This window comes from Somniosus microcephalus, chromosome 8, assembly GCF_052327205.1.
Source record: "Somniosus microcephalus isolate GS21.2 chromosome 8, FLI_Smic_1.0, whole genome shotgun sequence".
NCBI classification, from domain to species: Eukaryota; Metazoa; Chordata; class Chondrichthyes; order Squaliformes; family Somniosidae; genus Somniosus; species Somniosus microcephalus.
The window spans coordinates 124,558,972-124,571,471 of NC_140994.1; positions in this window are offsets into that span (position 1 = coordinate 124,558,972).

Here is a 12,500-nt window from a genome sequence, read left to right on the forward strand (position 1 = left end):
TGTGTGTGAGAGTGTTTATGTGTGTGAATGTGTGTGTGCGTAAGAGTGTGTGTGTGTAAGAGTGTGTGTGTGTGTGCATCTGTATGTGTGTGAGAGGGTGTATGTGTGTGAGGGTGTGTGTGTTTGTGAGAGTGTGTGTGAGAGTGTGTGTGTGAGTGTGCGAGTGTGTGTGAGAGTGTGTGTGAGAGTGTGTGTGAGAGTGTGTGTGAGTGTGCGTGTGAGTGTGTGTGTGTTTGAGTGTGTGCGAGTGTGTGTCAATGTGTAAGAGTGTGTGTGTGAGAGTGTGTGTGAGAGTGTGTGTGTGTGTGTGTGTGAGTGAGGGTGTTTGTGTGAGAGTGAGTGTGAGAGTTTGTGTGAGTGTGTGAGAGTGTGTGTGAGAGTGTGTGTGAGATTGTGTGAGTGTGTGTGTGTGAGAGTGTGTGTGTGTGTGTGAGTGTGTGTGTGTGTGAAAGTGTGTGTGTGTCAGAGGTGTGTGTGTGAGAGTGTGTGTGTGTGAGAGTGTGTGAGAGTGTGTGTGAGAATGTGTGTGTGAGAGTGTATATGTGAGAGTGTGTGTGAGAGTGTGTGTGAGAATGTGTGTGTGAGTGTGTGTGTGAGAGTGTGTGTGTGAGTGTTTGTGAGAGAGTGTGTATGTGTGAGAGTGTGTATGTGTGTGTGTGTGAGAGTGTGTGTGTAAGGGTGTGTGTGCGTAAGAGAGTGTGTGTGAGAGTGTGTGTGTGAGAGTGTGTGTGTGAGTGTTTGTGAGAGAGTGTGTGTGTGTGAGAGTGTATGTGTGTGAGAGTGTGTGTGTGCGAGTGTGTGTGTGTGAGAGTGTGGTGTGAGTGTGTGTGTGTGACAGAGTGTGTGTGTGTAAGTGTGAGTGTGTGTGCGTATGAGTGAGTGTGTAAGAATTTGTGTGTGTGTGCGTGCGTGTGTATGTGCGTGAGAGTGTATGTGTGTGAGAGTGTGTGTGTGAGAGTGTGTATGTGTGTGAGAGAGTGTGTGTGTGTGAGAGTGTGTCTGTGTGAGAGTGTGTGTGAGAGTGTGTGTGAGAGTGTGTGTGAGTGTGTGACAGTGTGGGTGCATGAGAGTATGTGAGAGTGTGTGTGTGAGAGTGTGCGTGTGTGAGAGTGTGTGCATGTGTGTGAGTGTGTGTGAGTATGTGTGTGTGTGAGTGTGTGTGTCTGTGAGAGTGTGTGTGTGTGAGTGTGTGTGTGTGAGTGTGTGTTTGAGTGTGTATGTGTGGGAGCGTGTGTGTGTGTGAGAGTGTGTGTGTAAGAATGTGTGAGTGTGTGTGTGAGAGTGTATGTGTGTGAGAGTGTGTGTGTTTGAGAGTGTGTGTGTGTGTGAAAGTGTGTGTGTGTGTGAGAGTGTGAGTGTGTGTATGTGAGAGTGTGTGTGTGTGTGAGAGTGTGAGTGTGTGTGTGTGAGAGTGTGTGTGTGTGTGAGAGTGTGAGTGTGTGTATGTGAGAGTGTGTGTGAGAGTGTGTGAGTGTGTGCGAAGGTGTGTATGAGAGTGTGTGAGAGTCTGTGTGCATGAGTGTGTGTGTGAGTGTGTGTGAGAGTGTGTGTTTGTGAGAGTGTGTGGGTGAGTGTGTGTGTGAGAGAGTATGGCCTAGAAATTCAGTGGCACGCCAAGTCTCGCCTGAGCGCCGGAAGTACCGCCCTGGACGGAGCTGCGAGCGCCAGCCGGAAATTCAGTTTCTGCGCCCCAAACGGAAGCGGGGCACTGCTCGAGGCGCCCCGCATCCCTCTTGCGGAACTGCAGCTGAAAATCGTAGCGCAACGTGCCGCAGCGCCACACACTGCGGCACGGCGTGCTGTGGTACTGCAGGCCTTCCTCCCCTTCTTAAAGGGGAGGGGCCTGCTGCAGCACGAGCGGAGATCGCGAGTGCTGGCAAAAGAGCCCGGCACCTCTCCTCAGTGCCGGGCTCTTGGGACACAGCCGGCACAACGCGGGGGGGTGGGCTCAGGAGGCCAGGGACGGCGGCGCAAAGAGGTGCTTGCAGGCGGCCAGCAAAAAAAATGTTCGCCCCGCACGTCTCCTTTAATTAGCGCCTCTACCGCCGCATGTAGGCCCCCCTGAACTGGTCACAAATTGCGACCGGCGTTACAGCGGGGGGCACTACCAAATCTCGCGATCGGGGCGATAGCGGGGCACTGCGCACACCGATGACGTCATCGGTGGTGGCGCAGGGCTTCAGCCTAACGCTGCCATTAGCGCCCTGCTAAATTTCGCGGGAGGCATGGCCAGTGGCGCTAAACCCACTAAGTGCCCTCTTTGGGCGCTAACTGGTGGCGCAGCCCACCAAATTTCTAGGCCTATATATGTGTGTGAGAGTGGGTGTGTGAGAGAGTGCATGAGAGTGTGTGTGTTTGTGAGAGTGTGTGCGTGTGTGTGAGTGTGTGTGTGATTGTGTGTGTGTATGTGTGAGTGTTTGTGTGAGTGTGTGTGTGTGAAAGTGTGTATGTGTGTGAATGTGTGTGTGCGTAAGAGTGTGTGTGTGTAAGAGTGTGTGTGTGCGCATGTGTATGTGCGTGGGAGTGTGTATGTGTGTGAGAGTGTGTTTGTTTGTGAGTGTGTGTGTGAGAGTGTGTGAGTGTGAGAGTGTGTGCGAGAGTGTGTTTGAGAGTGTGTGTGAGTGTGTGACAGTGTGGGTGCATGAGAGTGTGTGAGAGTGTGTGAGAGGGTGCGTGTGAGTGTGTGTGTGTGCGTGTGTGCATGTGAGTGTGTGTGTGACAGTGTGTGTGAGAGTGTGTGTGTGTGAGTGTGTGTGTGTGTGTGAGTGTGTGTGTGAGTGTGTGTGTGAGTGTGTGTGTGTGAGAGTGTGTATGTGTGTGAGTGTGTGTGTGAGAGTGTGTGTGTGTAAGAGTGTGTGTGTGAGAGTGAGTGTGAGTGTGTGTGTGAGAGATGTATGTGCGTGAGTGTGTGTATGTGCATGAGAGTGTGTATGTGCATGTGAGTGTGTGTGTGTGTGAGTGTGTGTCTGTAAGTGTGTGTGTGTGTTTGTGTGAGAGTGTGTGCGTGTGCGTGTGTGTGAGTGTGTGTGTGTGTGTGTGTGTGTGAGTGTGTGTGTGTGAGAGTGTGTATGTGTGTGAGAGTGAGAGAGTTTGTGTGCGAGTGATGTGTGAGAGTCTGAGTGAGTGTGTGAAAGTGTGTGTCAGTGTGTGTGTGAGTGAGAGTGTGTGTGTGTAAGAGAGTGTGTGTGAGAGTGTGTGTGAGAGTGTGCTGCTCGAGGCGCCCCGTATACCTCTTGGGGCACTGCAGCTGAAAATCATAGCGCAACGTGCCACAGCGCCACATGCTGCGGCATGGTGTGCTGCTGTACTGCAGGCCTTCCTCCCCTTCTTAAAGGGGAGGAGCCTGCTGCAGCACGAGTGGAGATCGCGAGTGCTGGCAAAAGAGCCTGGCACTGAGGAGAAGTGCCGGGCTCTTGGGACACAGCCGGCACAATGCGGGGCGGGGGGCTCAGGAGGCCGGGGACGGCGGCGCGAAGGAGTGCTGGCAGGCGGCCAGCAAAAAAAATGCCCGCCCCGCACCTCTCCTTTAATTAGCGCCTCTACCGCCGCAGGTAGGCCCCCCTGACCGGTCACAAATTGCGACCGGCGTTACAGTGGGGGGCGCTCCCAAATCTCGTGGTCGGGATCAGGGCGGTAGCGGGGCACTGTGCACACCGATGACGTCATCGGTGGCATCGCAGCGCTACAGGCTAACGCCGCCATTAGTGCCCTGCTAGATTTCACAGGAGGCGTGGCCAGTTGCGCTAAACCCACTAAGTGCCCTCTTTGGGCGCTAACTGACGGCGCAGCCCACCGAATTTCTAGGCTTATATGTGTGTGTGAGAGTGTGAGGGTGGGTGTGTGAGAGAGTGTGTGAGTGTGTGTCTGTGTGAGTGAGTGCGTGTGTGTGAGAGTTTTATGTGTGTGAGAGTGTGTGCGTGTGCGAGTGTGTGCAAGTGTGTGAGTGTGTGTGTGAGTGTGTGTGTGTGTGAGTGTGTGTGTGTGTATGTGTGTGAGTGTGTGTGTGTGAGAATGTATGTGTGTGAGAGTGTGTGTGTTTGAGAGTTGTATGTGTGTGAGAGTGTGTATGTGTGTGAGTTTGTGTGTGTGTGAGATTGTGTTCATGTGTGTGTGAGTGAGAGAGTGTGTGTGTGAGATTGTGAGAGTGAGTGTGTGTGTGAGAGTGTGTGTGAGAGTGTGTGTGTGTGAGAGTGAGTGTGAGTGTGTGTGTGTGAGAGATGTATGTGCATGAGTGTGTGTATGTGCATGAGAGTGTGTATGTGCATGTGAGTGTGTGTGTGTGTGAGTGTGTGTCTGTAAGTGTGTGTGTGTGTTTGTGTGAGAGTGTGTGCGTGTGCGTGTGTGTGAGTGTGTGTGTGTGAGTGTGTGTGTGTGTGAGTGTGTGTGTGTGAGAGTGTGTATGTGTGTGAGAGTGAGAGAGTTTGTGTGCGAGTGATGTGTGAGAGTCTGAGTGAGTGTGTGAAAGTGTGTGTCAGTGTGTGTGTGAGTGAGAGTGTGTGTGTGTAAGAGAGTGTGTGTGAGAGCGTGTGTGAGAGTGTGCTGCTCGAGGCACCCCGCATACCTCTTGGGGCACTGCAGCTGAAAATCATAGCGCAACATGCCACAGCGCCACATGCTGCGGCATGGTGTGCTGCTGTACTGCAGGCCTTCCTCCCCTTCTTAAAGGGGAGGAGCCTGCTGCAGCGCGAGCGGAGATCGTGAGTGCCGGCAAAAGAGCCCAGCACCGAGGAGAAGTGCCGGGCTCTTGGGACACAGCTGGCACAATGCGGGGCGGGGGGCTCAGGAGGCCGGGGACGGTGGTGCGAAGGAGTGCTGGCAGGCGGCCAGCAAAAAAAATGCCCGCCCCGCACCTCTCCTTTAATTAGTGCCTCTACCGCCGCAGGTAGGCCCCCCTGACCGGTCACAAATTGCGACCGGCGTTACAGTGGGGGGCGCTCCCAAATCTCATGGTCGGGATCGGGGCGGTAGCGGGGCACTGTGCACACCAATGACGTCATCGGTGGCGGCGCAGCGCTACAGGCTAACGCCGTCATTAGCGTCCTGCTAGATTTTGCAGGAGGTGTGGCCAGTTGCGCTAAACCCACTAAGTGCCCTCTTTGGGCGCTAACTGGCGGCGCAGCCCACCGAATTTCTAGGCTTATATGTGTGTGTGAGAGTGTGAGGGTGGGTGTGTGAGAGAGTGTGTGAGTGTGTGTCTGTGTGAGAGTGTGTGCGTGTGTGAGTGTGTGCAAGTGTGTGAGTGTGTGTGTGAGTGTGTGTGTGTGTGTGAGTGTGTGTGTGAGTGTGTGTGAGAGTGTGTGTGTGAGAGTGTATGTGTGTGAGAGTGTGTGTGTTTGAGAGTTGTATGTGTGTGAGAGTGTGTATGTGTGTGAGAGTTTGTGTGTGTGTGAGATTGTGTTCATGTGTGTGTGAGTGTGAGAGTGTGTGTGTGAGATTGTGAGAGTGAGTGTGTGTGTGAGAGTGTGTGTGAGAGTGTGTGTGTGAGAGTGAGTGTGTGTGTGAGAGTGATTGTGTGTGAGTGAGAGTGTATATGTGTGTGCGAGAGTGTGAGAGTGAGTGTGTGAGATAGTGTGTGAGTGTGTGCGTGTGTGTGAGTCTGTGTGTGTGAGTGTGTGTGAGTGTGTGTGTGAGTGTGTTTTCGAGTGTGAGTGTGTGTGTGTGAGAGAGTGTGTTTGTGTAAGAGTGTGTGTGTGTGTAAGAGTGAGTGTGTGTGTGTGAGTGTGTATGTGTGTGAGGGTGTGCGTGTGTGTGAGACTGTGTGTGTTGAGTGAGAGTGTGTGAGTGGGAGAGTGTGTGTGAGAGTGTGTGTGAGAGTGTGACAGTGTGTGTGAATGAGTGTGTGTGAGATTGTGTGTGCATGAGAGTGTGTGTGAGAGAGTGTGTGTGTGAGAGTGTGTGTGTGAGAGTCCGTGAGAGAGTGTGTGTGTGTGAGTGTATATGTGTGTAAGAATGTGTGAGTGTGTATGTGTGAGAGTGTATGTGTGTGAGAGTGTGTGTGTGTGAGAGTTGTATTTGTGTGAGAGTGTGTGTGTGTGAGAGTGTGTTCGTGTGTGAGTGTGAGTGTGAGAGTGTTTGTGAGAGTGTGTGTGAGAGTGTGTGAGAGTGTGTGTTCGAGTGTGCGAGTGTGTGTGAATGTTTGAGAGTGTGTGTTTGAGAGTGTGTGTGAGTGTGTGTGAGAGTGTGCGTGAGTGTGTGTGTGTGTGAGTGTGTGTGTGAGAGTCTGTCTGAGTGTGTGAGAATGTGTGTGAGAATCTGTCTGAGTGTGTGAGTGTGTGTGAGAGTGTGTGTGAGAATGTGTATGAGTGTGTGTGAGAGTGTATGTGTGTGTGTGTATGTGTGTGAGTGTGCGTGTGTGAGAGTGTGTGTGTGTAAGTGTGTGTGTGTGTGAGTGTGTATGTGTGTGAGAGTGTGTGTGACAGCGAGTGTGAGAGTATGTATGTGTGTGAGAGTGTGTATATGTGTGAGAGTGTGTGAGTGAGAGTGTTTGTGTGTGTGAGTGTGTGTGTCTGAGAGTGTGTGAGTGTTCGAGTGTGTGTGAGATTTTGTGAGAGTGTGTGTTCGAGTGTGTGCAAGTGTGTGTGAATGTGTGAGAGTGTGTGTGTGTGAGAGTGTGTGTGAGTGTGTGTGTGAGAGTGAGTGTGTGTGTGAGAGTGTGTGTGAGAGTGTGTGTGAGTGTGTGTGTGTGAAAGTGTGTGAGTGCGAATGTTTGTGTGAGTGTGGGTGTGTGAGAGAGTGTGTGTGAGAGTGTGAGAGTGTGTGCGAGGGTGCATGTGTGAGAGTGTGTGCATGTGTGAGTGTGAGTGTGTGTGTGTGTGAGAGTGTGTGTGTGCATGAGAGTTGTATGTGCGTGAGTGTGTGCATGTGCATGCGAGTGTGTATGTGTGAGTGTGTGTGTGAGAGTGTGTGTGTGTGTGTGAGTTTGTGTGGTGTGTGAGAGAGTGAGTGTGGGTGTGAGAGTGAGAGTGTGTGTGTGTGAGAGTATGAGTGTGTGAGTGTGAGAGTGTGTGTGAAAGTGTGTGAGTGTGTGTGAAAGTGCGTGTGAGAGTGTGTGAGCGTGTGTGTGCATGAGTGTGTGTGTGAGTGAGAGTGTGTGTGTGTGAGAGTGTGTGGGTGAGTGTGTGTGTATGAGAGTGTATATGTGTGTGTGAGAGTGTGAGAGTGGGTGTGTGAGAGAGTGTGTGTGTGTGTGCGTGTGTGTGAGTCTGTGAGTGTGTGTGAGTGTGTGTGTCAGTGTGTGTTTTTGAGTGTGAGTGTGTGTGTGTGTTTGTGTAAGTGTGTGTGTGTGTAAGAGTGTGCGTGTGTGAGTGTGTATGTGTGTGAGAGTGTGCGTGTGTGTGAGACTGTGTGTGTTGAGTGAGAGTGAGTGAGTGTGAGAGTGTGTGTGAGAGTTTGAGAGAGTGTGTGTGAGTGTGTGACAGTGTGTGTGAATGAGAGTGTGTGAGAGTGTGTGCGCATGAGAGTGTGTGTGAGAGTGTGTGCATGAGAGTGTGTGTGAGTGTGTGTGTGTGAGTGTGTGTGTGTGTGAGTGAGTGCGTGTGTGTGAGCGTTGTATGTGTGTGAGAGTGTGTGCGTGTGTGAGTGTGTGCAAGTGTGTGAGTGTGTGTGAGTGTGTGTGTGTGTGTGATTGTGTGTATGTGTGTGTGAGTGTGTGTGTGTGTGTGTAAGAGTGTGTGTGTGTAAGAATGTGTGAGTGTGTGTGTGTCAGAGTGCATGTGTGTGAGAGTGTGTGTGTTTGAGAGTTGTATGTGTGTTAGTGTGTGCATGTGAGAGTTGTATGTGTGTGAGACTGTGTATGTGTGTGAGAGTGAGTGTGTGTGAGAGTGTGTTTGTGTGTGAGTGTGTGTGTGTGAGTGTGTGTGTGTAAGTGTGTGAGTGTGTATGTGTGTGAGAGTGAGTATATGTGTGAGTGTGTGTGTGTGAGAGTGTTTGTGTGTGTGAGTGTGTGTGTGTGAGAGTGTGTGAGTGTGAGTGTGTGTGAGATTTTGTGAGAGTGTGTGTTCGAGTGTGTGCGAGTGTGTGTGAATGTGTGAGAGTGTGTGTGTGTGAGAGTGTGTGTGAGTGTGTGTGAGAGTGTGTGTGTGTGTGAGAGAGAGTGTGTGTGTGTGAGTGTGTGTGTGTGAGAGTGTGTGTGTGAGAATGTGTGTGTGAGTGTGTATATGTGTGAGTGAGAGTGTGACAGTGGGTGTGTGAGAGTGTGTGAGAGTGTGGGAGTGTGTGTGTGTGTGTGTAAGAGTGTGTGTGTGTAAGAATATGTGAGTGTGTGTGTCAGAGTGTATGTGTGTGAGAGTGTGTGTGTTTGAGAGTTGTATGTGTGTGAGTGTGTACATGTGAGAGTTGTATGTGTGTGAGAGTGTGTGTGTGTGAGAGTGAGTGTGAGTGAGAGTCTGTTTGTGTGTGTGTGTGTGAGTGTGTGTGTGTAAGTGTGTGTGAGTGTGTACGTGTGTGAGAGTGTGTGTGTGACAGAGTGTGAGAGTATGTATGTATGTGAGAGTGTGTATATGTGTGAGAGTGTGTGTGTGTGAGAGTGTTTGTGTGTGAGAGTGTGTGTGAGAGTGTGTGCGAGTGTGTGTGAATGTGTGAGAGTGTGTGTGTGAGAGAGTGTGTGTGAGTGTGTGTGTGTGTGAGAGTGAGTGTGTGTGTGACAGTGTGTGTGAGAGTGTGTGAGTGTGAGAGTGTATGTGAGATTTTGTGAGAGTGTGTGTTCGAGTGTGTGCGAGTGTGTGTGAATGTGTGAGAGTGTGTGTGTGAGAGTGTGTGTGAGTGTGTGTGTGTGTGAGAGTGAGTGTGTGTGTGAGAGTGTGTGTGAGAGTGTGAGAGTGTGAGTGAGTGTGTGTGAGAGTGTGTGTGAGTGTGTGTGAGAGTGTGTGTGTGAGAGTGCCTGTGTCTGTATGTGTGAGTGTGTGTCTGTGAGTGTGTGTGTGAGAATGTGTGTGTGAGAGTGTGGGGGTGTGTGTGAGGGTGCATGTGTGAGAGTATGTGCAGGTGTGAGTGTGAGTGTGAGTGTGTGTGTGTGAGTGTGTGTGTGCATGAGAGTTGTATGTGCATGAGTGTGTGCATGACCATGAGAGTGTGTATGTTTGTGTGAGTGTATGTGTGTGAGTGTGTGTGTGAGAGTGTGTGTGTGTGAGAGTATGAGTGTGTGAGTGTGAGAGTGCGTGTGAAAGTGTGTGAGTGTGTGTGAAAGTGTGTGTGAGAGTGTGTGAGAGTGTGTGTGCATGAGTGTGTGTGTGAGTGTTTGTGTGTGAGAGTGTGTGTGCGTGTGAGTGTGTGTGTGTGAGAGTGTGTGTGTGTGAGAGTGTGTGTGTGAGTGTGTGTGTACGAGAGTGTATATGTGTGTGTGAGAGTGTGAGAGTGAGTGTGTGAGAGAGTGTGTGAGTGTGTGCGTGTGTGTGAGTCTGTGTGTGAGTGTGAGTGTATGTGTGTGTGAGTGTGTGTTTTCGAGTGTGAGTGTGTGTGTGTGAGAGTGTGTTTGTGTAAGAGCGTGTGTGTGTGAAAGAGTGTGTGTGTGAGTGTGTATGTGTGTGAGAGTGTATGTGTGTGAGTGTGTGTGTGAGAGTGTGCATGTGTGTGAGACTGTGGGTTTTGAGTGAGAGTGTGTGAGTTTGAGAGTGTGTGTGAGAGTGTGAGAGAGTGTGTGTGAGTGTGTGACAGTGTGTGTGAATGAGAGTGTGTGAGAGTGTGTGTGCATGAGAGTGTGTGTGAGTGTGTGTGTGTGTGAGTGTGTGTGTGTGTGAGTGTGTGTGTGTGAGTGAGAGTGCATGTGTCTGTAAGTGTGAGTGTGTTTGTGTGAGAGTGTGTGTTTGTGTGTGAGCGTGTGTGTATGTGTGAGTGTGTGTGTGTGTGTGTGAGAGTGTGTGGGTGAGTGTGTGTGTATGAGAGTGTATATGTGTCTGTGAGAGTGGGTATGTGAGATAGTGTGTGAGTGTGAGCATGTGTGTGAGTCTGTGTGTGTGTGTGTGTGAGTGTGTGTTTTCGAGTGTGAGTGTGTGTGTATTTCTGAGAGTGTGTTTGTGTAAGAGTGTATGTGTGTGTAAGAGTGAGTGTGTTCTGTGAGTGTGTGTGTGAGAGTGTCTGTGTGAGAGTCCATGAGAGAGTGTGTGTCTGTGCGTGAGAGGGACTGTGTGTGTGTATGTGAGTGTGTGTGTGTGAGACAGTGTGTGTGTGAGTGAGTGCATGTGTGTGAGAGAGAGACTGTGAGTGTGTATGTGAGTGTGTGTGTGTGTGTATGAGTGTGAGAGTGAGTGTGAGAGTGTGTGTGAGTGTGTGACAGTGTGGGTGCATGAGAGTGTGTGAGAGTGTGTGTGTGAGTGAGTGTGTGTGAGAGTGTGAATGTGTGTGAGTGTGTGTGTGAGAGTCTGTGTGTGTAAGTGTGTGTGTGTGTGTAAGAGTGTGTGTGTGGAAGTGTGTGAGTGTGTTTGTGTGAGAGTGTGTGTGTGTACGTGTGTGTGAGTGTGTGTGTGAGTGTTTGTGTGAGCGTGTGTGTGTGAGAGTGTGTATGTGTGTGAGAGTTTGTGTGCGAGTGAGTGTGAGAGTCTGTGTGAGTGTGTGAGAGTCTGTGTGTGAGTGTGTGTGTGAGTGTGTGTGAGTGTGTATGTGAGAGTGTGTATGTGTGTGAGTGTGTGTGTGTGTATGTGTGTGAGTGTGTGTGTGTGTATATGTGTGTGTGTGTGTAAGAATGTGTGAGTGTGTGTGTCAGAGTGTATGTGTGTGAGAGTGTGTGTGTTTGAGAGTTGTATGTGTGTGAGAGTGTGTGCATGTGAGAGTTGTATGAGTGTGAGAGTGTGTATGTGTGTGAGAGTGAGTGTATGTGAGAGTGTTTTTGTGTGTGAGTGTGAGTGTCAGAGTGTTTGTGAGAGTGTGTGTGAGAGTGTGTGAGAGTGTGTGTGAGAGTGTGTGAGAGTGTGTGTGTATGAGAGTGTATATGTGTGTGTGAGAGTGGGTATGTGAGATAGTGTGTGAGTGTGAGCATGTGTGTGAGTGTATGTGTGTGAGTGTGTGTGTGAGTGTGTGTTTTCAAGTGTGTGTGTGTGTGAGTGTGAGAGTGTGTGTGAGTGTGTGATGGTGTGGGTGCATGAGAGTGTGTGAGAGTGTGAATGTGTGTGAGTGTGTGTGTGTGTGAGAGTCTGTGTGTGTAAGTATGTGCGTGTGTAAGAGTGTGTGTGTGTAAGTGTGTGAGTGTGTTTGTGTGAGAGTGTGTGTGTGTGTGTGAGTGTGTGTGTGTGAGTGTGTGTGTGAGTGTGTATGTGTGTGAGAGTGGGAGAGTTTGTGTGCGAGTGAGTGTGAGAGTCTGTGTGAGTGTGTGAGAGTGTGTGTGTGAGTGTGTCTGTGTGTGTGTGTGTTAGAGTGAGAGTGTGTGTGTGCATGTGTGTGAGTGTGTGTGTGTGAGTGTGTGTATGTGTGTGAGTGTGTGTGTGTGAGAGTGTGTGTGTGTAAGTGTGTGTGTGTGTGTATGTGTGTGAGAGTGTGTGTGTGTGAGAGTGTTTGTGTGTGTGAGTGTGTGTGTGTGTGAGAGTGTGTCAGTGTGAGAATATGTGTGAGAGTTTGTGAGAGAGTGTATTCGAGTGTGTGCGAGTGTGTGTGAATGTGGGAGTGTGTGTGCGTGTGAGAGTGTTTGTGAGAGAGTGTGAATGTGTGTGAGTGTGTGTGTGTGCGTGTAGGTGTGTGTGTGTGTAAGAGTGTGTGTGTGTGTAAGGGTGTGAGTGTGTTTGTGTGAGGATGTGTGTGTGTGCGAGTGTGTGTGAATGTGGGTGAGTGTGTGTGTGTGAGAGTGTTTGTGAGAGAGTGTGAATGTGTGTGAGTGTGTGTGTGTGAGAGTCTGTGTGTGTAAGTGTGTGTGTGTAAGAGTGTGTGTGTGTAAGTGTGTGTGTGTTTGTGTGAGAGTGTTTGTGTGTGTGTGTGAGTGTGTGTGTGAGTGTGTGTGTGAGTGTGTGAGTGAGAGTGTTTGTGTGCGAGTGAGTGTGAGAATCTGTGTGTGTGTGTGTGTGCGTGTGAGTGTGTGTCTGTGTGTGTGAGTGTGTTAGTGTGAGAATGTGCGTGTGCGTGTGTGAGTGTGTGTGTGTGTGTGTGAGTGTGTGTGAGTGTGTGTGTGAGAGTGTGTATGTGTGAGTGTGTGAATGTGTGAGAGTGCGTGTGTGTGAGAGTGTGTGTGAGTGTGTGTGTGTGTGAGTGAGTGTGTGTGTGAGAGTGTGTGTGAGAGTGTGTGTGAGAGTGTGTGTGAGTGTGTGTGAGAGTGTGTGTGTGTGAGAGTGTGTGTGTGTAAGAGTGTGTGTGTGAGTGAGAGTGCCTGTGTCTGTGTGTGTGAGTGTGTGTGTGTGAGAGTGTGTGTGTGAGATTGTGTGTGTGAGTGTTTATATGTGTGAGTGAGAGTGTGACAGTGGGTGTGTGAGAGAGTGTGTGTGAGAGTGTGAGAGAGTGTGTGCATGAGAGTTGTATGTGCGTGAGTGTGTGTATGTGCATGAGAGTGTGCATGTGTGTGTGAGTGTGTGTGTGTGAGTTTGTGT